The following is a 26,167-nucleotide window of genomic DNA, read 5'->3' as shown; positions in this document are numbered from 1 at the left end:
TAAAAAGTTCATTTTATATCAACGTTCTTTTTATTTTTTATTCTAATTTCTTTTTGTTTTGTTTGTGACAGGCAGAGTGGACAGTGAGAGAGAGAGACAGAGAGAAAGGTCTTCCTTTTCCGTTGGTTCACCCCCCAATGGCCGCTGCGGCCGACGCGCTGCAGCAGGTGCACCACAGCCGGTGCATCGCACTGATCCAAAGCCAGGAGCCAGGTGCTTCTCCTGGTCTCCCATGCAGGTGCAGGGCCCAAGCACTTGGGCCATCCTCCGCTGCATTCCCGGGCCATGGCAGAGAGCTGGAGTGGAAGAGGAGCAACCGGGACAGAATCTGGCGCCCCGACCAGGACTAGAACCTGGGGTGCCGGCGCTGCAGGTGAAGGATTAGCCTATTGAGCAGCGGTGCCGGTCCTATTCTAATTTCTATAGCTTTAAGATTCAGGTCTCTTCAACTTTTCATGGGAAGGAACATGTTGCGTGATTTCCTTATAAAAGGTCACTTTAAATTCTATTTATGATAGATTTTATTTGATTATTTTGTGTGACCATTAGGCTAGTAATAACTTAATGATGAAAGCTGTAATCAATTAAAAGGCTAGTAATAATGGTGAAAATTGTAACCAATCGAAAAAGAAAATTCATGGGAAAAATTAAAACAATTAAGAATTGAATATTATGTGCCCAGATATCACAAATATCTACTTAAATATAATACTAAGTTTGGGGGAAATACAGTATCAGAAAAAATGATGAGAAATAAGAACAACCTGTTTACCCTATTTGAATTCATCATTTGGTTTATAACAGCAGAAAACTAATTAGAGTAATCTTCAGTTATAATTTTAAGTACAAGCTGAGAGATAAAGACTTGATGCCCTCTCAGTTTTCAACTGGGAATTTGTGAAGCCTCTGAATATGAAAGGAATTACAAATAATATTTATAACAATGAATTTATTTAAGGATGAGACTACAAAACAGCAATACCTCAGATAATGAGAGAATTACTGTGTGGTTGTTCATATGGAGACACAGAAGACCTCGAATAGCCAAAGCAATCCTGTACAACAAAAACAAAGCCAGAGGCATCACAACACCAGATTTCAGGACATACTACAGGGCAGTTGTTATCAAAACAGCATGGTACTGGTACAGAAACAGAAGGATAGACCAATGGAACAGAATAGAAACACCAGAAATCAATCCAAACATCTACAGCCAACTTATATTTCATCAAAGATCCAAATCTAATCCCTGGAATAAGAACAGCCTATTCAATAAATGGTGCTGGGAAAATTGGATTTCCATGTGCAGAAGCTTGAAGCAAGACCCATACCTTTCACCTTACACAAAAATTCACTCAACATGGATTAAAGACTTAAATCTACGACCCGAAACCATCAAATTATTAGAGAGCATTGGAGAAACCCTGCAAGATATAGGTACCGGCAAAGACTTCTTGGAAAAGACCCCAGGAGCACAGGCAGTCAAAACCAAAATCAACATTTGGGATTGCATCAAATTGAGAAGTTTCTGTACTTCAAAATAAACAGTCAGGAAGGTGAAGAGGCAACCGACAGAATGGGAAAAAATATTTGCAAACTATACTACAGATAAAGGTTGATAACCAGAATCTACAAAGAAATCAAGAAAATCCACAACAACAGAACAAACAACCCACTTAAGAGATGGGCCAAGGACCTCAATAGACATTTTTCGAAAGAGGAAATCCAAATGGCCAACAGACACATGAAAAAATGTTCAAGATCACTAGCCATCAGAGAAATGCAAATCAAAACCACAATGAGGTTTCACCTCACCCCGGTGAGAATGGCTCACATTCAGAAATCTACCAACAACAGATGCTGGAGAGGATGTGGGGAAAAAGGGACACTAACTCACTGTTGGTGGGAATGCAAACTGGTTAAGCCACTATGGAAGTCAGTCTGGAGATTCCTCAGAAACCTGAACATAACCCTACCATACAACCCAGCCATCCCACTCCTTGGAATTTACCCAAAGGAAATTAATTTGGCTAATAAAAAAGCCATCTGCACATTAATGTTTATTGCAGCTCAATTCACAATAGCTAAGACCTGGAACCAACCCAAATGCCCATCAACAGTAGACTGGATAAAGAAATTATGGGACATGTACTCCATAGAATACTATACAGCAGTAAGAAACAATGAAACCCAGTCATTTGCAGCAAGATGGAGGAATCTGGAAAACATCATGCTGAGTGAATTAAGCCAGTCCCAAAGAGACAAATTTCATTTGTTTTCCCTGATCGGCGACAACTGAGCACCAAAGGGGAAACCTGTGGAAGTGAAATGGACACTATAAGAAACTATGACCTGATCAGCTCTTGTCCTGGCTCTAGATGTACAATGTAATACTTTATCCTTTTTAGTATTTGTTGTTGTTGTTGTTCTTGTTGTTCTAGTACTAGTGGTTGAACTCTGTAATTAACACACAATTATTCTTAGGTGTTTAAATTTTAACTGAAAAGTGATCCCTGTTAAATATAAGAGTGGGAATAAGAGAGGGAGGAGATGTACAATTTGGGACATGCACAATCTGACTTGCTGCAAATGATGGAGTTAGAAATGTACCAGGGGATTCCAATACAATCCCATCAAGGTGGCATGTACCAATGCCATCTCACTAGTCCAAGTGATTAATTTCAGTTCACAACCGATGGCTCTGATAGGTCTAAGAATCAAAGGGATCACACAAACAAGACAAGTGTCTGCTAATACTAACTGATAGAATCAAAAAGGGAGAGAAAGATCCAACATGGGAAGTGGGATACACAGCGGACTCATAGAATGGCAGGCGTCCTAAACAACACTCTGGCCTCAGAATCAGCCCATAAGGCATTCGGATCTGGCTCAAGAGCCCATGAGAGTATTGTAGGCATGGAAAGCCAAGACACCATGGAAAAGAAAAAAAAAAGAAGAAGACCTAAATGAAAGATCTCTGTGAGTGAGATCCCAGTGGAAAGAACGGGGCCATCAAAGAAGGAAGTACCTTTCTCTGAAGGGAGGAGAGAACTTCCACTTTGACTATGACCCTATCGGAATAAGATCAAAGTCAGCGAACTCTAAAGGCTTCCATAGCCCTGGCAACTCATGACTAGAGCCTAGGGAGATTACTGACGCCATGAACGGGAGTGTCAAATTGTTAAGTCAGCAACTGGAGTCACTGTGTACTTACATCCCATGTGGGATCTGTCCTTAATGTATTGTCTAATGTGCAGTGATGCTATAACTAGTACTAAAACAGTATTTTTATACTTTGTGTTTCTGCGTGGGTACAAACTGATGTGATCTTTACTAATTATATACTGAATCGATCTTCTGTATATAAAGATAAGTGGAAATGAAAAAAAAAAAAGCAAACCCTGGTGTTAAATTGGAAATGGCATAGAAAATTAATTAATTTTTTTTAAAAAAATATTATGTAGGATCTCTGTCTTTAATGTGCTGTACACTCTTATTTAATGCTATAACTAGTACTCCAACAGTATTTTTTTTTTCACTTTGTGTTGCTATATGGTGGCAAACTGTTGAAATCGTTACCTAATATATACTAAACTGATCTTCTGTATATAAAGAGAATTGAAAATGAATCATTATGTGATTGGATGGGAGAGGGAGCGGGAAAGGGGAGGGTTGCGGGTGGGAGGGAAGTTTTGGGAGGGGGAAGCCATTGTAACCCATAAGCAGTACTTTGGATATTTATATTCATTAAATAAAAGTTTAATTTAAAAAAAAGTGTACTTAAAAAAAAGATCATTTTTTCTTAACAGCTTACTGTAACTTTTTAAAATAATTTTAGCAAGTCTTAACTGAAAATCTTTTAAATATTTATCATAAATGCTTCACAATAAGAATGTTGGAACAAACATGTTTACTTAAAACCTCCCCTGATGAGCAACAAAAGGTGTTAAATAACCTTATATAGAAACCATAAGGAGAACTTATCAATTGTACATCACCCAGACTACGCTGAGTGCAGGTAATGGGAAGAACCCATAATCCCCAGGGTAGAAGCACCAGGTACCATTGCAGGAAAGAAGTCGGAGTGCGACGAGAAGTGGCTCTCAAGGTTCCCACAGAAGCCATCAGCTCCAGAAACCTATAACCCAACAAATGAGGATGAAAGAGGCCTCTTTCTGAGGATTTGTTTGTTTGCAAGGCGGGGGGGGGGGGGGGGACAAAAGAGAAAAAAAAAACAAAGAAAAAGACTGAAAGAGCAATCTTCCAGCCACTGGTTCACTCCCCAAATGGCAGCAACAGCCAGGATAAGTCAAAGCCAGGATTCAGGAATTCCACCCGGGTCACCTAAGTGAGTGGCAGGAACTCAGGGACTTGGGTCCTCATCTGCTGCCTCCCAGACACAATAGCAAGGGGCTGGAACCGCAAGAGAGGAGCCAGCACTCTGATACAGGAAGCAGGCAATTCAATTTGTGACTTAACCCTTACTTGGTCAGGTTTTCCTTCAAAAAATCACCAATGAGAGGCCGGCGATGTGGTGTAGTGGGCTAAACCTTTGTCTACAGCGCTGGCATCCTGTTTGGGCACCGGTTCCAGTCTCAGCTGCTCCTCTTCCAATCCAACTCTCTGCTATGGCCTAGGAAAGCAGTGGAAGATGGCCCAAGTGCCGTCTCTGCACCTGTGTGGGAGACCTGGCAGGAGGTCCTGTCTCCTGACTTCAGATCAAACTAGCTCTGGCTTTTGTGGCCATTTGGGGAGTAAACCAGTGGATGGAAGACCCCCCCCTCTCTGTCTCTCTGTCTCTGTCTGTAACTCTACCTCTCAAGTAAATAAATAATATCTTTTTTTAAAAATCACCAATGAAGGAAAAGTTAGAGGAGTTGCACACACATATCCTTCAAATCTGCCTTTCTCAATGGAGAGAAAGGGCCTTGATGACCATGAAGTTTTCTACTGCCTGTTTCAAGTGGCCTGTGCTAACAACAAAGCATTCCAAAAAAAAAAAAAAAAAAAGTAAAAACCAAACCCTTTGGCAGTCATCATTTAATCCAGGTAAAAATATTTTTACCAGAGAACATGGCTTACCAAGAGAAGGGAGACCATCTGTATTTAAAACAATTCTCCAAAGACATAATCATAATAGGACACACCACAATTACCTGGCCCAATAAACAGGAGTCCCTCTAAGGTGCTACAACAAAACACCTAAACTGAGTAGCTTATAAACAACAGAAATCTCTCTCACACAGTTCAGGAGGCAGGGGCAGAGCATGAACAATCCATTTCAAGTTACTGAAAAATCATGAGGAGGCAAAATTCTTAGACTACGGCTCCCAGGTAGTGAAAATGTAAGCACAGAATATATGCCATCACCTCCTAGCCATTTAGCTCAATTTTAAATGCAAACTTTAAAAAGCAAACACAAGGCTAAATTATAGCTGCATCCAAACCCAATGCAAGAAGAAAAAAGAAAAAGAAAAAGAAAAAAAAAAAAGCTTGGGACTTGAACAGAATCTCTGGAGAAAGGTAAGAAAGGAAATGTATAATTTAAGAACAGGGAACATAGCACCTGGGAAGATTAATTTCAGGACATAAAAAGATTTTTTTTAGGGTAAAACTATTCTACATTTCTAAATAAATAAAAAAGAACATGAACTTCATGAAATACTCATAGAAAAAATTTAAAACAACAGAATTAGATAAAGTATCTGACAATGCTAAAGAAAATAAAATTAAACTACAAAGCAAAAATGGCTTAGTACTTTAGAAAGCTCAATTAACAACATCGATTTTGGAGAAATACAAAAGAACAGCAGCAAGGTAGGTGCTGTGGCACAGCAGGTTTAAGCCACCACTTGGGGTGCCTGCATCCCATGTCAGAGTGCCGGCTCCAGACCCAGATACTCTGATTCTGCTCTAGCTACTTGCTAATAAACCTGGAAAGCAGCAGATGATGGCCCAAGCACTTGAGTCTTAGCCACCCACATGGAAGACCTGCATGAAGTTCCTGGCTCCATGCTTCAGCCTTTCCCAGCCCCAACTGCTACAGCCATTCGGAGAGTGGACCAGGAGACAAGAGATCACTTTCTCTTTCTCTCTCTGTCTCTGTCTCTCTCTGTCTCTCTCTGTCTCTCTTTCTCTCCCTCCCTCCCTCCCTTCCTCCTTCCCTCCCTCCCTTCTTCTGTCACTCTGCTTTTCAGGTAAAGAAAAAAAAATCTTTAAGAGAAAAAAGAATAATAGCAACTAGATACCAAGATAACAGACACAAAGCATGGGTATAGGAAATAACAATACACATACCAGTATTATGCCTCACAATCTAATGTTTTTTTTTAAACTATATTTACAGAGTATTGGGCCTAGAATAATACATTAAGGATAGGTAATACATTAAGCTATATTTTAAGAAAACTTCTCCGGGCCAGCGCTGTGGCGCAGCAGGTTAAAGCCCTGGCCTGAAGCACCAGCATCCCATATGGGTTCTAGTCCTGGCTATTCGTCTTCCAATCCAGCTCTCTGCCATGGCTTGGGAAAGCAGTAGAAGATGGTGTAAGTTCTTGGGCCCCTGCACCCACATGGGAGACCCAGAAGAAGCTCCTGGCTTCAGATCGGCGCAACTCCGGTTATCGCACCATCTGGGGAGTGAACCAGCAGACGGAAGACCTCTCTCTCTCTCTCTCTCTCTCTCTCTCTCTCTGTCTCTCTCTCTGTAACTGTCTTTCAAATAAATAAAATAAAACTTAAAAAAAAAAAAAAAAAGAAAAGAAAACTTCTCAGGACAAGCTCTGTGGCATAATAGGTTAAGCCTCTGCTTGTGGCTCTAGCATCCTATATGGGTGCCTGTTCATTTTCCACCAGCTCCACTTCTGATCCAGCTCCCTGTTAGTGGCCTGGAAAAGCAGTAGAAGAAAGCCCAAGTGAAAGAAACTCCCAGCAGCCTAGCTCCGGCGGTTGCAGCCTTTTGAGGAGTAAACAAGTGGGTGGAAGATCTCTGTCTCCTTTGTAACTGTGCTTCTTAAATAAATAAATAAATAATAGGTATTTTTAAAAAGAAAGGAAAGAAACTTCTTTAAGATGTATGACATTGAGGCCAGCACCGCAGCTCACTAGGCTAATCCTCCCCCTTGCAGCGCCAGCACACCAGGTTCTAGTTCCAGTCGGGGCGCCGGATTCTGTCCCGGTTGCCCCTCTTCCAGTCCAGCTCTCTGCTATGGCCCGGGAGTGCAGTGGAGGATGGCCCAAGTGCTTGGGCCCTGCACCCCATGGGAGACCAGGAGAAGCACCTGGCTCCTGCCTTTGGATCAGCACGGTGCACCAGCCACAGCACGCCAACCGCGGCGGCCATTGGAGGGTGAAACAACGGCAAAAGGAAGACCTTTCTCTCTGTCTCTCTCTCTCTCTCTGTCCACTCTGCCTGTCAAAAATAAAAATAAATAAATAAATAAAATATGTATGACATTGGAGCCAGCACTGTAGGGTAGCAGGTAAAGCTGCCATCTGCAGTGCCAGCATCCCATATGGACACCAGTTCGAGTCCTGGCCACTCCACTTCAGATCCAGCTCTCTGCTATGGCCTGAAAAAGCAGTGGAAGATGACCCAAGTCTTTGGGCCCCTGCACCCGCATGGGAGACCCAGTAGAAGCACCTCACTCCTAGCTTCAGATTGGGACAGCTCCAGCCATTGTGGCCAACTGGGGAGTGAACCAGCAGATGGAAGACCTCTCTCTCACTCTTTCTCTCTCTCTCTCTCTCTCTCCCCCTCCCTCTCCTCTCTCTGTGTAACTCTGACTTTCAAGTAAACAAATAAGTCATTAAAAAAAGAGAAAAAGAAGTATGACATCAATATATTATGAGAACTGACTCAAAATGCTCTATTAAAACTATTGAAAAACTTCAAGACATATACCGATGGAAATATCATATTTACAAATTTACAAGCAATTGTATAAGCTTTTTAATATGTAGACCCTTTCTAGACAGGAAAGAGAAATAAACTGAAGACTTTTCCTCCACAACTTTGAATACTAAAAGGGAAGTTAATGTAGTGTATGTGCGTGTGTGTGTGTGTGTGTAAGCATGAACATGCTTGAATTTTGAGAAGGTGTAGTTAAGGTGAAGACAAGGAGCAATAAGAATTTTTAATCACAGAAAAGATGGCTTTGATTCTGTCCAAAATGTAATTCTTTATGTTTCCTAAATGTGGTTTTTGAGATTTCTTTCCCATAGCTCCAATGGTGAGACCAGCCATCCTTTCCAGGCATTTGCAGGGAGAATTTACAAAGCAAATAGTAAAAACTCCCAAAAATCTCACATGTCATCAATTTGTGAAATAATTAAGGGGGTCAGCCAGCGCCGCAGCTCACTAGGCTAATCCTCCACCTGCGGCGCTGGCACCCCGGGTTCTAGTCCCAGTTGGGGCACCGGATTCTGTCCCGGTTGCTCCTCTTCCAGTCCAGCTTTCTGCTGTGGCCCGGGAAGGCAGTGGAGGATAGCCCAAGTCCTTGGGCCCTGCACCCACATGGGAGACCAGGAGGAAGCACCTGGCTCCTGGCTTCAGATCAGTGCAGCGCGCCATTTGGGGTGTGAACCAACGGAAGGAAGACCTCTCTCTGTCTCTCTCTCTCACTGTCTAACTCTGCCTGTCAAAAAAGAAATAATGTAAATAAAGGGGGTCAAGTATAGCTCTGCTAGGGGAATAAGGTTTGGAATGCAGTAATTATAATCAGACTGCAGCCAGACTGCTTTTCCACATACCGCTAAGTGACTTAATCAAATAAATAAGCACTTTGTGCCTCAGTCTTTATCTGTAAAATGAGCACAATGATACCCAGTTCATGAGCTTATGTGAGAATTAGATAAATTAACTATGTAAACTTTTAGAACACAACATGTGCTAACCAAACCCTTTAGCACAGAGTAGTAATTATACAGATGATGGACAATCTGCACACCAAGTGATAATCATGTAACTTCTGACTACCTCAGCCTGGACAAGTGCAAACACTAATGAGCTGTGGATGGGTGCAAACAAGCTGACTGGCTCAGGTTGACACAGAAAAAGCATAAAACCTGGAGACAGAAGAGTAGAACCCTGACTGACACCTGTAAACAGACTCCATGCATAAGGTTGCATCAAGCCCTACCAAAATAGTATTGTTATTAATTCAGGAACCACATATTATAGTTTATTCCCAAGCAGTCAACCATATATTGGCTTCAAAAAAATTTAGGACCAAGCGTTTAGTGCAGTGGTTAATTTGCTACTTAGGACATCAGCATCCTCTATCACAGCACCAGTTCAAGGCCCAGCTGCTCTGCTTCCAATCAAGCTTCCTGCTAATGCACCTGGGAAGGCAGTGAAACTTACCCAAGTACTTGGTCCTCTGCTACCCATGTGGGATACCAGGATGGAATTCCTGGCTCCTGGCTTCAGCCTGGCCCAGATCAATCTGTTGTAGTCATTTAGGGAGTAAACAAGTGGGTGAAATCTCTCACTCACTTGCTCACTATCTCTCTTTCCTGATGTCCCTCCCTTTCTCTGTTATTCTGCCTTTCAAATAAATAAATATATCTTAAAATAAAAAGAAGAAATGTCTGCCATTTGCTGCTTCTTAGTAGGCTTTTCATCAGGTGTCTCAATATTGGCAAATCTTTGGTTCTATATGCATGATTTCTGTCTCATTGTCCTGAATCCTGAATTTAATTAATTAGAATTACTTTATGAGCTTAACTTCACTTACATCAGGTGCACATTCAAAGAGAACTAGTCTTCAGAAAAATATAACTAATGTCTCCTAGAATCTTGAATTGCAAAATCAGAAAAATTTTAGATTTTTACAAGCTTAAAGTGAGTATGTAGCAAAATGACTTATACGTGCTTAAGAAGGGATATAATCACTAGTAATCCAGTGGGGTTAATCACACAGTAACCTAACTTCTTTCATGATAGTGCCATGACATTATTCAGAGAATTGGAATAGAGTATAAGTTGTTTCCTGGAAGGACTTTCTAAAAGTCTCATAGGTAAGAAAAATAAACCTTGGAGCAGATGTTTGGTGTAAGAGCTAAGAAATCTATTGGGATGCTCACATCCCATATCAGCATGCCTGGATTCAAGCCTGGCTTGTCTTCTGATTCCAACTTCCTGCTAATGCGCACCCTGGGAACATTAGGTGATGGCTCAAGTACCTGAATCCCTGGAACCCGTGTAGAAGACTCAGATTGAGTTTAGGCTCCTGGCTTTTGCCTGGGCCCACCCTGGCTATTGTGGGCATTTGAGGAATTCCCTCCCTCTCTCTCTCTTCCTCTCTTCCTTCTTTCTCTCTCTTTCCTTTTCAATTATTTTTTTAAAAGTGGTGAAGTACATGGACATCAGTTCAGGGACTGAACAAATTTTTGGTTGCTGAATTGTGATTTTGTTCTCCATAGAAAGTTCACAAGGTTTGGTCTTATTCAACTCTATTTTTTAAATCAGTGATTTTAGATGAAAGCATCGAAAACTTCAGCTCTTAGGATGCAGCAATCCAACTAATACAGTAGATGACACTGGCAACCCAAAGCAGTCTCAATGCCCTTTGGCTTGTGAGGATCAATAATTCCCTGCAACTGAAAATGCTTTTGAGAGCTTGTCTCTGACACAGGACTTGAAATTAAACAGATTGTAAAGTAGCGTAAGTATTTGAATTAAATAATTTACATAAGTTTGGAGTGAACAAATCTGGCTTCATATTATTTCATATAAAAAAAGGCTTGGGGATTTCATTTGGCCTCTGGCTCAACATGAACCAGCTGTTTGTGTTGTTACCAGATGATAGCACTGAGAAACATTGGTGGAGTTCCAGTTTTATCAATAGACGTGCCAGGTCCATCATCAGGATACCCCCTTTAGGGGTTACATTTCATTCTGGATACTATTTAAACAGGACATCAACCACTAAGTATGTATCCAGAGTAAGAGAACAGGATGATGAGCAGTCCAGTACTGCGGTCACACAAGGAACAGTGGGAGTATCTAGGGATATTTAACTAAAGGAGAGAACATCTGTGGGGAGAATACACATTACTGGCCTTGAGAAATTGAGGTCTTCACATACAGAAGAGCAAATAAGCTTCCTTTGTGTTGCGGCGCTGGGAGCAACAGGTGAAGTTGTAGGAAGTTAGCTTTCCGTTCTATGGAAGCCAAGAGTAGGATGAGCCCAATCAAATGTCCACTAGGGCAGGCTGATGGAGACAGTGGCACAGAACAGGTGCTCCAGCTAATGAGCTAAAACACAACTGAGGTCTGCCTGTTGCTGCTCTAAATGTCCAGGATGACCAGATCTTGTGTTGTATTTAAAAAATCCAAACATCTAGATAATTGTATGAAAGCTCAGAATTAGGTGTTGGCAACTAATTTCAAGGGTTTGTTTTTTGTTGTTGTTGTTTTTTTTTGTTTGTTTGTTTGTTTGTTTGTTTTGACAGGCAGAGTGGACAGTGAGAGAGAGACAGAGAGAAAGGTCTTCCTTTTTGCCGTTGGTTCACCCTCCAATGGCCGCTGCAGCCGGCGCATCATGCTGATCCGAAGCCAGGAGCCAGGTGCTTCTCCTGGTCTCCCATGGGGTGCAGGGCCCAAGCACTTGGGTCATCCTCCACTGCACTCCCTGGCCACAGCAGAGAGCTGGCCTGGAAGAGGGGCAACCGGGACAGGATCGGTGCCCCGACCGGGACTAGAACCCGGTGTGCCGGCGCCGCAAGGCGGAGGATTAGCCTAGTGAGCCGCGGCGCCGGCCCAAGGGGCTTTTTTAATGTTGTGCAGACTTAAAAGGTCTGGGAGCCATAATTAACCTAAATCTCCCCATTTGTAATTTTTGAAGTACATGATCTTAGTTCTCTTTCAACTCCAACATTCTGTGAGTTTTGGCATGACCTACAGGGTACAATTCTCAGTTGGTTTTTCACAAAACAAAAGTAGAAAGCTTATTTTTGATTTATCAAAAATACAGGAAGTGGTAGGCTTATGTTATTGTTCAGAAGTGGATCCCAACAGTTGTCATATTGAAATCTTCAAAACCCAAGCCTCATCTAAGACCAATTAAATCACAATCTCTGAGTATAACAATAGACAAATTGTTAAGTTCCCCAAGCAATTCCAATATGCTGAAAAGTTTGGGCAACACTGGCTTAGGTGGTCCCTAAATTAAGCCTAGTCAGCTTAGAAAATTCTGACCTCATCCCCATTGCTTCTGAATTTCCAGCCCACCCTCTCTCACTGTATCTGTTCTGTTGATGCTGCTAGTGTTAACAGGATATTGCTCCTTTTATGTAGTAGATTACTTTAAGGAAGGAACTGCGATCACTGGAGTGGGCTCTCCCACTGTCATCTCCCGATCCCCAAACACAGTGTAATCCAACCCAAAGAACCATAGCTAACACTTTTGCTGTTCCCTCCAGGAAAGTAGTAATTCATGAGTAAATTCAAGTTCAAAATGTGTTACATCATTTTTTTAATTACAGATGATGAGTAAGCATGGAAAAACAGATCTGGTTGCATTTAGTAACATGAGTATATTTCACTATCTATGAGCTCTTGGTGAACAGAAATTTTCTTAATTATTTTCTCATTTATGGTATTCTCAGAAACATTATACAAAAACATTGAATCAATAAATGCAAAATAGACGATTACAGATTAATGTTCCAAATACTCCCTTAAGAAAAATCATCACATACCTATAGGAATTGGTGAATTCTTCTTTATATTTTTAAAGTTCCCACCACAATTTTGTCAATAGGTTTAAAACAGGAAGGAAATCAAAACATGCTTTAGTTGGTCAAAAAAAATTATCATGATATGTATTTTCATAATAAGCATTCTCCATGAACCTTTGCTGTAGCCACAAATGATATTCAATAGATCACCCGTCTCGGTTAATCTTTCCTCCTCAAGTAAAATCTACATATTGCAATAAATTAAAATGCTTCTAGAAACAATAAAAATAGTAAGATCTTTTTAAAAAATACATCACTTCCTCCAGGCATTATCTTCTTAATGTTCAACAATTAACTATATCCTACTTCAAATGCTCCAAGTGAAATAAATTTTCCAGTCTCTAAGAGGTTTTATCATGTGGAGATTAGGCCATGTAAAACCAGTCAGTGCTCAGAGTGTAGACTCCAAGGTCCAGGTAAAGAAAGAAACCCCTGCAACATGATCCACATTCTATTTGTGCTGGATTGCCATTTGTACAAGTCCATTTCACATTTCTATGACAAAATACTTGAGGCTGGGTGCTTCACAAGTAAAATAAGGTTATTTGGCTCACAGTTACAGAGGCTGAAAGTTCAAGATTAGGCAATGCCATCAATTCAGTCTCTGGTAAGAGCCTAATAGCAGAAGGAGTTGAAATGGTGGGAGCACGTACAAGAGGGGACATCACTTGTGAGACAAGAAGCCAAGCTGGGCGGGGGGAGCAGTCTCGCTGTTTCTAACCCATTCTCTCAAGAACTAACAGAAGGAGCCAGCACTGTGGTACAGCGGGTTAACACCCTGGCATGAAGCGCCAGCATCCCATATGGGCACCGATTCAAGACCCGGCTGCTCCCTTCCGATTCAGCTCTCTGATATGGCCTGGGAAAGCAGTGGAGGATTCCTCAAGTGCTTGGGCCCCTGCACTCACATGGGAGACCTGGAGGAGGCTCCTGACTCCTGACTTCAGATCAGCCCAGCTCTGGCCACTGTGGCCATTTGGGGAATGAACCAGCTGATGGAAGACCTCTCTCTATTTCTCCCTCTCTCCATCTGTAACTCTGCCTCTCAATAAATAAATAAGTCTTTAAAAAATTTTTAAAAATAATAAGTCGGATACACAGCTCTTTCCACTTTCAGCAAAAGAACAGATCAACCTTGCAGAAAATCAGCAAGGAACCAATGGAGTTAATCAAAACTCTAGACTAAATGGACCTAACTAATATCTACAGAATTTTTGATCCTACAGTTTAAGAGCACACATTCTTCTCATCAATGCATGCAATCTTCTCTAGGTTAGACCACGTTAGGTTATAAAGTAAGTCTCAGCAAATTCAAAAAGTTGAAGTCATACCATGCATCTTCTCTGACCCCAGTGGAATGAAGCTGGAAATTGAAAACTTAATAATCTCTAGAACATATGCCAACACATGCAGACTGAACAACATGCTTCTGAATGAACAGTGGATCACAGAACAAATCAAAGAGAAATCAAAAATTTCTGGAAACAATTAAAGACAACAAAACAACATATCAAAACTTACAGGGTAGAGCAAAAACAGTGTTAAGAGAAAAGTTTATAGCAATTGGTGCCTACCTTTATTCAGAAAGGTACCAAATAAATTAACTATCCATGCATCTCAAGAACCTAGAAAAACAACAGTAAACCAAAAAAATTAGTAGGAGAAAAGAAATAATTAGAGAAGAAGTAAACAAAATTGAAACAAAAAAATTACAAAAGATTAGTGAAACGAAGAGCTGGTTTTTTGAAAAATTAAACTGAAAGGTCACCATAAAACACACCAAGCATGAGAGTAAGAGAAAAGGTTTAATGTTGCGGGGGGGGGGGAGGGGGGAGGACCTGACATGCTGGAGAGAGACAGCAAGAGAGAAAGCCAGCCTGTGTGGGAAAGCAGGCCTTGTTATAGCCTTCCAGAGATGAGGGAGTGGGAGCAGCAAATCCCGTTAGAGTGGAAGTGGAGTTGACGTTTGTGATTGGGCCATTCAGTCACGTGACTCCTAGTAAGCTAGATTCTGGAGAGGCCTGGTGAGCTAGACTCCTAGAGGCTAGATTCTGGGGAGGCTGAATTTATTGTACAATATGGCAACTGGGCCAGAGCCTAAGGCAGTGCCCAGGACTTAAGATGGCACCATTTCAAAACATAAACAAAATTTACACACCATTGGCCCAACTAACCAAAAAAACAAAAAGAGGAAGAAGACTCAAATCAATAAAATTAGAAATGAAAAAGGAAATGTAACAAGAGATACCATAGGAATAAAAACGAATCTTCAGGAATTACTACAAAGAGTTGTATACCAACAAATAAAGAAACCTAGAAAAAATGGACAGATCCCTAAACACATACAACCTACCTAAATTGAGCCATGAAGACATAGAAAACCTAAACAAACCAACAACCAAGATGAAAATTGAATCAGTAATAAAGACCCTCTCAATAAAGAAAAGTCCAAGACTGGATGGTTTCACTAACAGACATTTAAAGAACTAACTCCAATTCTTCTCATGCTATTCAAATAATTGAAAGGAGGGAATCCTCCCAAACTGCTTCTATGATGCCAGCATCACCTTAATTTCTAAACCTGAAGAAATACAGAATAATATTCCCTGATTAACATAGGATGCCCACTCTCACCATAGCTATTCAGTATAGTCCTGGAAGTTTTAGCCAGAGCTATTAAGCAAGAAAAAGAAATCAAAGGGATATAAATTGGGAAACAGGAAGTCAAACTATCCCTATTTCCAGATGACATGATTCTATATATAGGAGATCCAAAAGACTCCATTAAGAGACTATTAGAACTCAAAAAGAGTTGGTAAAGTAGCAGGATATAAAATCAGCACACAAAAATCAATAACCCTGGGCCAGCACCATGGCGCAGTAGGTTAATCCTCTGCCTGCCACACCAGCATCCCATATGGGCACCAGTTCTAGTCGCAGCTGCTCCCCTTCCAATCCAGCTCTCTGCCATGGCCTGGGAAAGCAGTAGAAGAAGGCCTAAGTCCTTGGGCCCCTGCACCCATGTGGGAAACCAGGAAGAAGCTCCTGGCTCCTCCTGGCTTCGGATCAGTGCAGTTCCAGCTGTTGCAGCCATCTGGGGAGTGAACCAGCGGATGGAAGACCTCTCTCTCTCTCTCTCTGCTTCTCCTCACAAAAATTGGAAAAATCTTCCATGTTCATGGATTGGAAGAAGAAATATCATCAAAATTCCATACTACCAAAAGCAATTTACAGATTCAATGCAATACTAATCAAAATACCAAGGATATTCGTCCCAGATAGAGAAAAAAATGATGTTGAAATTCATACTGAGGCACACAATACCAGGTATCAAAAAATACTACAGGCCGGCGCCGCGGCTCACTAGGCTAATCCTTCGCCTTGCGGCGCCGGCACACCAGGTTCTAGTCCCGGTCGGGGCACCGGTCCTGTCCCGTTTGCCCCTCTTCCAGGCCAGCTCTCTGCTGTGGCCAGGGAGTGCAGTGGAGGATGGCCCAAGTGCTTGGGCCCTGCACCCCATGGGAGATCAGGAGAAGCACCTGGCTCCTGCCATCGGATAAGCGCGGTGCGCCTACCGCAGCGGCCATTGGAGGGTGAACCAACGGCAAAAGGAAGACCTTTCTCTCTGTCTCTCTCTCTCACTGTCCACTCTGCCTGTCAAAAAAATAATTAAAAAAAAAAAAGAAATACTACAGACAGTTATAATCAAAATATCCTGGTACTGGCACAAAAACAGAAGGATAAACCAATAGAACAGAATAGAAATGCCAGAAATAGATCCAAACATCTCCCTGGACCAAGGACAATCTCTTCAACAAAAAGTGCTGGGGAAATTGGATCTCTGCATGCAGAAATATAAAGCAAGACTCTTATCTTACACCTAACTCAAAAATGCATTCAAAATGGATCAAATACCTAAATCTATGACCCAATACCATCAAATTATTGGAGAATATCAGGAAACCCTGCAAGATATTGGCATAGGCAAAGAGTTCTTAGAAAGACCCCAGAAGCACAGGCTATCAAAGCCAAAATTGACAAATGAGATTACATCAAATTGAGAAGCTTCTGTACTGAAAAAAAAAATCACTGAGGAAAGTGAAGAGGCAACCGTCAGAATGGGAAAAATTATTTCTAAATTATGCCACTGATAATAGATTGATATATAGAATATATATATATATATATATGTATATATTCAACAACAAAACAATCCATAAAGAAATAGTCACTTGAACCGGCATTTTTCAAAAGAGGAAATCCAAATGGCCAACAGACACATGAAAAAAACACTAAGTATCGGCCGGCACCGCGGCTCACTAGGCTAATCCTCCGCCATGCGGTGCCAGCACGCCGGATTCTGTCCCGGTTGCCCCTCTTCCAGGCCAGCTCTCTGCTATGGCCCGGGAGTGCAGTGGAGGATGGCCCAGGTGCTTGGGCCCTGCACCCCATGAGAGACCAGGATAAGCACCTGGCTCCTGCCTTCGGTTCAGCGCATACGCCGGCCGTGGTGGCCATTGGGGGGTGAACCACCGGCAAAGGAAGACCTTTCTCTCTGTCTCTCTCTCTCCCTGTCCACTCTGCCTGTCCAAAAAAAAAAAAAAAAAAAAAAAAAAAAAAAAAACACTAAGTATCAGGGAAATGCAAATCAAAACCACAATGAGGTTTCAACTCACCCCAGTTAGAATGGCTTTCTATTTTTTTTTAAAGATTTATTTATTTGAAAGTCAGAGTTACACAGAGAGAGAAGGAGAGGCAGAGAGAGAGAGAAAGAGAGAGAGTGAGAGAGAGAGGTCTTCCATCTACTGGTTCACTCCCCAGTTGGCACAATGGCCAGAGCTGTGCCAATCTGAAGCCAGAAGCCAGGAGCTTCTTCCAGGTGTCTCATATGGGTGCAGGGGCTCAAGGACTTGGGCCATCTTCTACTGCTTTCCCAGGCAATAGCAAAAGTAGGATTGGAAGAAGAACAGCCGAGACTCAACTGTCACCCACATGGGATACTGGCACTGCAGGCAGAGACTTTACCCACTATGCCACAGAACTGGCCCTGGGTTTCTATTTTTTAAGGGGGTAGGGGCACCTATAAACTTTATATATTTAAAGATTTATTACTTTATTTGAAAGGCAGAGTTAGAGAGAGGCAAGGGGCGAGGGGAGAGAGAGAGAGAGAGGTCTTCCATCTGCAGGTTCACTCTCCAAATGGCCATAATGGCCAGAGCTGTGCCGATCTGAAGCCAGAAACCAGGAGCTTCTTTTCTTTTTGCTTTTTGTTTGTTTGTTTGTTTGTTTTACAGGCAGAGTTAGACAGTGAGAGAGAGAGAGACAGAGAGAAAGGTCTTCCTTCCGTTGGTTCACTCCCCAAATGGACGCCACAGTCGGCGCTGCACCAATCCGCAGCCAGGAACCAGGTGCCTCTTCCTGGTCTCCCATGTGGGTGCAGGGTGGGTGGGTGCAAGCGCCCAAGCACTTGGGTCATCCTCCACTGCCTTCCCCGGGCCACAGCAGAGAGCTGGACTGGAAGAGGAGCAACTGGGACTAGAACCTGAGATGCCAGTGCCGAAGGTGGAGGATTAGCCTAGTGAGCCACAGCGCCGGCCAACCAGGAGCTTCTTATAGGTCTCCCACATGGATGCAGGTGTCCAGGCACTTGGGCCATCTTCTACTGCTTTCCCAGGCCATAGCAGAGAGCTGGATGGGAAGTGGACAAGAACAGGCACACTGACCTTTGTCAGCAGGCTGCATCTTCCCAGGAGCCAGATTCATCACTGGCCTCAGGCTCCAGCTCCTCCTCCCTGTGTGCTGTTCTGCTTTCTCCTCCTCAGACAGCTGGCCCTCTGTCCCTGAGGGATTTTCAGGGCTCTCCTCATCCTCTCTCACATCCAATTGTAGGGTTGACTCCTCCTTGTCTCCAGCCCTGGCTGATGGCTACAGACCCTTCATTGGACCTCCTTTTGGGAACTGTTCCTTTTTCAGATACTAATCTGCAAACAGAAGCAATGTCAGAGCCAGAGGTCCCCATGCCCACTGCGTGTAGCTGAAGAGTGCAGTGACACTGAGAAAGGTGAAGTTACTGGCAACAACTATAAATCACAGGTCACCTGGAAATTGTACAGAAGGTAGCAGCCCAGTAAAAGGGGCACGGATGTGGAGTAGGCACCATACACCCGGATGTGCTTACTATGGATCTTGATGACCACACCGGTGGTTGGCACAGAGGAGTTCTCTCTATAGCCGGCATACAGCTCTACCTCCAGCAGTTGCTTCTGCTCAACAAAGCCTAACAGCATGAGGCTAGAGAAGACAAGTGTGTCAGGCATCTGGAGCAGGTCTGACCAACAATGCAGCATCACTAAGCATGAGGAAGTGGAGATGGTAGCATGACACAGTGACCAAGAACCTGCCCACATCTTGGTTCATACAGGACTGTGGCAGTTCCAATTCTAAGGTGACACAACACAGCTGTTCAGTCTTGCCAGTGAGACACTGGCAACAGGGAAGAGGTAGAGTGAGCAGGTGGAGGAGTCTTAGTTGGTCCTGTAGAAGTGCAGGGAGCCAAGGTGGCTGACTGAAGGCATGTAGGAATAGGAGAAGGAGCCATAGAGGAAGACTGATATCCACAGCAGGAGAAGAATGGTGTGGGCATGGCCAGATGAGACCACAATAGGCAGGCACCAGAGGATCCTTGTCCGAAGAAGAGATAGCAGGATGTCTGGCTCCAGGTCCAAGCCTTGAATTCCTGGCCAAAATAGACAAATGGGATTTCATCAAATAAGAAGCATCCACATTGCAAAGAAAACATTCAGCAAAGAGACAACCGACAGAGTGGAAGAAAATATCTGAAAACTATGAAACTGATAAAGGAAACTATAAAGAGCTCAAGAAATTCAACAATAAAACAAACAATCCAGTTAAGAGATGAGCAAAGGACTTGAAAAGACATTTTTCAAAAGAGGAAATTCAAACACATGAAAGTATCACTAGCCATCAGGGAAATGCAAATCAAACCCACAATGAGGTTTCACCTTCCTCTAGCATGGCTCTCATACAGAAATCAACAGGCAATAAATGCTGGTGAGGATGTGGGGAAAAAGGAACCCTAATTCACTGTTGATGGGAATGTAAACTACTACAGCCATTGTCGAAGACACTACAGAGATCCCTCAAAAATCTGACAATAGATCTACCATATGACCCAACAATTCCACTTCCAGGAATTTACCCAAATGAAATGAAATCAGCATATTAAAGTGTTATCTGTACCCCCATGTTTATTGCAGCTCAATTCACAATAGCTAAGATTTTAAAATTATATTTCCAAACAATGACTGCATAGAAAAGGTAGACCTGAAGGAAACCTGTGAACAGGATGACAATTTATCTGAAATTCATTACATTGCTAGCCTTGTCATATGTCAATTAAATTTGGAGCATTCCTCTGGTTTTTTTGTTGTCGTTGTTGGTGGTGCTGCTATTGTTTCATTATAAGATTTTTTTTTAATTCTCTTGGGTCAATCCCAAATAACCAGGAACAGCAGCAAGCTTAATTTTATTTTGCTTTCCACAGTTTTTGATAATAGCAAATTAATTTCTGTAGCAGCATTTGATGAAAATATGCTGATGGAACTCATATTTCACATCATTGACTATAATGAGCTATTTTATCAAACTGTCCTTATGACAGTATTACAGAGAAAATGATAAATTTACTAATTTCTTCACTTGAGATTCCATCTGAAATTTTTAAAAGAAAGGAAAAGATCAATGAAGTCAGGTAAATTAGGCTTTCCCAAATGATGTCTGGGTCTATAGGACACAATAGCATGAACCATTCTCGATCTTAATGAAATGCTAACATTAATAAAAGGTTGATTAATTATTACTTTTCAAAAAATTCTGCAGTAAAAATAGGAAGCTGTGCAATGTCCCATTGAGAACCCACTTGCACAATGTTTACTCATATTCACAGTCACCACTTTTTTTTTTCACTTTGACAGGATGCTTCATTTTTATTCAGTTTTTAATTTAGACATTATCAGTATATAGGTAAATCAGTTCATGAGAGTAGTTACAAACCATTTTGTAGGACCTTTCAAAAAATATTTTAATTAACTAGAATTTGTACCTCTCTCTGGTACCCTGAAGTGCACACTGCACAGAGAACGCTGTTGGTGCAAAAGTAACACACACACAATAGTGAAAATATCTTTGTCAAATCATGTGCTTTACAGAATTTATGTTTTCTGAACTCCAAAAGCAATTTTCACCTGGACCAGTTCAGACTGATAGTCTGGATAAATTATCTTCAAGCACTCTATGACCATGACCAATTTGTTATGGAATCTTTTCTTCATAGAAAAGGAATTCATTTATTTTTTCCCCCACTTACAAACCATCAGCGATGAAAATAATTGTCCTAATAAATTATTTAACCTGGCCTCTGCTTGAGACTTAATTCTTCCATGAATCCCTCTAAAATAATACATAAGGTTATTTTAAATGACAACTCTCTTCTTCGTAAAAGTTCACAGAAAACACATGGACGCCGTAATAGGTGCTGCCTCCTTCCTTTCTCACTGTTCTATTTCTGAGGCTTCCCATCAGCTGTATCAAAGCTGCCACTTTTTCCTCAATCCAAATAATGAATGTTCTCCTCAAATATAACATAATCATGAATGCTAAAAGTAGCTTTTAAAATTAAAAGAATAAGGCCAGCGCCGCAGCTCAATAGGCTAATCCTCTACCTGCGGCGCCGGCACACTGGGTTCTAGTCCCAGTCGGGGCACCAATTCTGTCCTGGTTGCCCCTCTTCCAGGCCAGCTCTCTGCTGTGGCCTGGGAAGGCAGTGGAGGATGGCCCAAGTGCTTGGGCCCTGCACCCCATTGGAGACCAGGAGAAGCACCTGGCTCCTGGCTTCGGATCAGCGCGGTGCGCCGGCCGCAGCAGCCATTGGAGAGTGAACCAACAGCAAAGGAAGACCTTTCTCTGTCTCTCTCACTGTCCACTCTGCCTGTCAAAAAAATAAATAAATAAAAAATTTTAAAAAATTAAAAGAATATGACATTCTTTTTTTTTTTTTATTTGACAGGTAGAGTTATAGACAGAGAGAGAGACAGAGAGAAAGGTCTTCCTTCCATTGATTCACTCCCCAAATGGCCGCTACAGCCGGCATTGTGACAATCTGAAGTCAGGAGCCAGGTGCTTCTCCCTGGTCTCCCATGCGGGTGCAGGGCCCAAGCACTTTGGCCATCCTCCACTGCCCTCGCAGGCCACAGCAGAGAGCTGGACTGGAAGAGGAGCAACTGGGACTAGAACTCAGCACTATATGGGATGCCGGTGCCACAGGCAGAGGATTAGCCAAGTGAGCCACTGCACTGGCCCCAAGAATATGACATTCGTAGTGGAATTTTTCTTAAAGATTTATTTACTTATTCAAGAGGAAGAGCTACAGAGAGAGGGAGAAACCGAGTCTTCGATCCACTGGTTCACTCCCCAGATGGCCACAATGGCCAGAGCTAGGCTGATCCAAAGCCAGGAGCCAGGAGCCTCTTCCAGGTCTCCCATGTGGGATCAGGGGCTCAAGCACATGGGCCATCTTCTACTGCTTTCCAAGGCCATAGCAGAGAGCTGGATCAGAAGTAGAGCAGCCAGGACTAGAACTGGCACCCATATGGGATGCCAGTGCAGAAGGCAGAGGCTCAATCCACTATGCCACAGTGCCAGCCCCTGTTAATGGAGTTTGATTCAGGAACAATGAAACTATAATTTCTTTAAAAAGCCCAAATCTCTATTACATAAATAGTTGAAATGCAGTTTGACTTCAGAATTTTAGTGCTGAATACCAATATGCTGTGAGGCTGTCAGATCTGAGGAAACAGAGTCCTTTGAAAATAAACTGTTTTCATTTAGATCTATTTTCTGTTATTTCACAGTAACCAGCTGTTCTTTAAAATAATAATTAAAGGGGAGGGGACAGCTGATTTTACCTTGCACAATTTGAGTATAAACGAATCATCTGTTATTTACACAATCTCAGAAACTGCTGTAGGACTCACCGAGTCTATACATTAACACAAAATACTTCATCATCCTCATCACCACAATTATTAACAGAATATGTGCCCGGTTCCTAGGATGTTCTTATGCTCTCTGATGTCTGCCTCACCATAATCTTGTAAACTATATATTAGTATTTGACAAATAAGGAAACTAAATTTGAGATATTCCATATATTTCTTAAATTCATACAAATAGTATAAGTTGATGGTGTAGTTGGGCTCAAGTCCATCAAAATTTAATACTCCTTAATGTTGAAAACTTGGTCAAATATCTGAAGTTTTCACTAGAGTGTCTGTACTATGATAAATAAGAAATTATGTTCACAACAGAAAGAAATATTTTAAGTAATTATTCTCTCAAAATATCAACAATAAACTACTGAACTAGTGATAAATTTCTAAGTTGATAGAAAAAAATGGGGTTTTTCAACCTAGTAGTATTAGAAAGCTGACAAGTTTCATAAAGAAAATCTTTGTGAAAGTTTTCTTTCCCATGAGAAGATGTTTTAAGTTCCAAGTTCTAGATAAAAGAAGAATTCTGTCAACTTAATAATTTGAATCAAATGTTTTACTTCAGGGTTCCTTTGTAGTTGAAACATCTAGCACACAAACTTGCGGACGATAAAAAGAGACTGGTTTTAAACAATTAAAATGATGCCTTAGGAGAGTGTTTCACCTGGAGTTTAAGGTGCTGGTTAGGATACCCAAATCCCATATCTGAGAACCTGGGTATCACACCCAGCTCCAGTTCCTGACTCCAACCTTCTGCTAATGCAAACCATGGTAGGCAGCAATGATGCTCAAGAGATTGGGTTCCTGCCACCCACATGGGAGACCTGGACTGATTTCTCAGCTCCAGGTTTCAGCCTGGCCCAATCCAGCCCTGGCCTTTGTGAGTATTTCTGGAGAGAACCAACAGATAGGAGCACTGTTTCACTCTCATACTTTCTCCCTTTTCCTGCTTCTCAAATAAATAATCTTAAATTATTCCTTGGGGCCAGCACTGTGGCATACAGGTAAAGCCACAACCTGCAGTGCCGGCATCCCATATGAGTGCCTGTTCAGGACCGGATGTTCCTTTTCCGATCCAGCTCTCTGCTATGGCCTGGGAGAGCAATAGAAGGTGGCCCAAGTCCTTGGGCCCTGCACCCATGTGGGAGACCTGGAAGAAGCTCCAGGCTCCTGGCTTCAGACCACCCCAGCTCTGGCAGTTGCAGCCATTTAGGGAGTGAACCAGTGGATGGAAAACCTCTCTCTCTCTCTCTCTCTCTCTCTCTCTGTATCTATCTATCTATCTACCTATCTCTACCTCTGTAAAGTTTCCGTTAAAATAAATAAATAAATCTTAAAAAATTATTCTTAAAAGAAATACATAGTATGACTTAAATAGATATATAAATATATAGAAGATATAATAGATACATAAGTAGATGAATGGTTATAAAGTAGATAAGACAGGTAGGTACATAAATGATGATATAGATTAGATACATATATACATACATTTGTTTTTAACTCAGGTAACCATTTTCAAACTGAACCCTAATGGGAAGGGGGTGGTTATATAGATTATGCAGTGATTCTCTGGATCTTTCTGGCATAACATTGTCCCTCTCTGCTCCACTTGAGCTGGCCTCACCAGACCTCACTTCTGATAATGGACAGAAACTGTCTTACTGCTGAACACTGGTTCTGATAAAAACTCACCCAGAGTATTCTCTTGCCCTATGTGTGCAGCTTGACCGTAGGAAAAGTACAAAAAAAGACTTTATATGACCTGGCTGCAACGCATTTATCATAATTCAGTGGCAATGTGGCTTCATCCAAGAAAATGATGGATACTTTTCCCATCCTGTAAAGTGAAAATAATGTAGAGAACTATGTTTCTCTTTTGCTATGACCTCCAAGAATGTTAGAAGCAAATTTACTTGTTAATCTTGTGAGACTCTAAGTGCTTTATATTCTATTCTATTTCGGTTTATCTGTTGCTTATTCTATTTATATTTAACTAATTAAGCATTCCTCCAGCTGGGGATTCCTACAACATTAGTTCTTAGATATATTAATAGATACATTAAGAAAAAATTCTTTCAAAGTGTGTTTGGTAAATACTTCACTATAATATAGCCTCATGGCATCTCCAAGAGTTACCTAGTAATGAATTTTAAGGAAACTCTAAAAATTCCAGGCTTATCTGAATGTGGAGCAATGAATTTTGTCATGACATCTAATAAGATCAGAGTATGGTTTGGAAAACCCTACGCTTAATTATAAGTACTTCCCACAGGCCACCTTATATCCTTGGGGCAATGTGGAAGGGTATGAACAAATGCATGAAAGAATGATTAAACACACAAATTAGAATTGAAAATCATTTCCAAAATCGCATAGCACAGAAATTCACTTTCCAAGATGTATTCTAGAGCATTATGACCAGCCTATTTGCAGAAAGAGTTTGAAGCATCTTACAATAAAGAGACACAAATTTAAAGGAATTTCTAAAGAGAATAGATAAGTAAAGTGACAGAGGAAGAAAAGGGAAAACCAAGGGGAAAAAAAGAGAATGCACTGCAACCAATCACAAAATTTTTTGGTCTGATCTTCTTACATCCAACACAAGAAACAGAAAAAAGAAAACACACAAGTGTCTTCCAAATTACCACTCTCTACTAAAACAAAGCAGACCACAATGCAAAGTTGTAAGAATGCTCATTTCTGCCGGGGCTCACTAGGCTAATCCTCTGCCTGCGGTGCCGGCACCCCAGGTTCTAGTCCCGGTTGGGAAACCGGATTCTGTCCCGGTTGCTCCTCTTCCAGTCCAGCTCTCTGCTGTGGCCCGGGAGGGCAGTGGAGGATGGCCCAGATCCTTGGGCCCTGCACCCACATGGGAGACCAGGAAGAAGCACCTCGCTCCCAGCTTCGGATCGGTGCAGCACACAGGCCGTAGCGTCCATTTGCGGAGTGAACCAATGGAAGGAAGACCTTTCTCTCTGTCTCTCTCTCTCTCTGTGTGTGTGTCTATAACTCTACCTGTCAAATAAATTTTTAAAAAATCCTGATATATAAAAATCTATAATTAAATACCTCTAGAATGACATAGTGATAATTGTAAGACTATTACTGGCTGATAGACTAAGTTTCTATATGATATATAGAAACATATCCCATGAATATATACACTCCATATATACACTATGGAGTACTACTGTACAGCTGTTAAAAAAATGAAATCCTCTCTTTTGCAATAAGATGGAAGCAACTGGAAACCATTATACTTAATAAAATAAGCTAGTCCCAAAAATACAGATAACATGTTTTCACTGATCCAAGGTAAGAAATAGAATACCTAAAACGTAATGTTTAGGAAT

At 41.7% G+C, this 26,167-nt stretch overlaps 1 pseudogene; it reads right to left on the bottom strand.

Annotated features, from left to right (window-relative positions):
- Positions 1-22,836, bottom strand: part of LOC133752131 (uncharacterized) — a 47,580-nt pseudogene extending 24,744 nt beyond the window's left edge.
- Positions 22,837-26,167: the final 3,331 nt, after the last annotated feature.

The sequence above is a fragment of the Lepus europaeus genome, chromosome 2, assembly GCF_033115175.1.
Source record: "Lepus europaeus isolate LE1 chromosome 2, mLepTim1.pri, whole genome shotgun sequence".
Taxonomy (NCBI): domain Eukaryota; kingdom Metazoa; phylum Chordata; class Mammalia; order Lagomorpha; family Leporidae; genus Lepus; species Lepus europaeus.
This window is presented reverse-complemented; position numbering and strand designations above follow the sequence as displayed.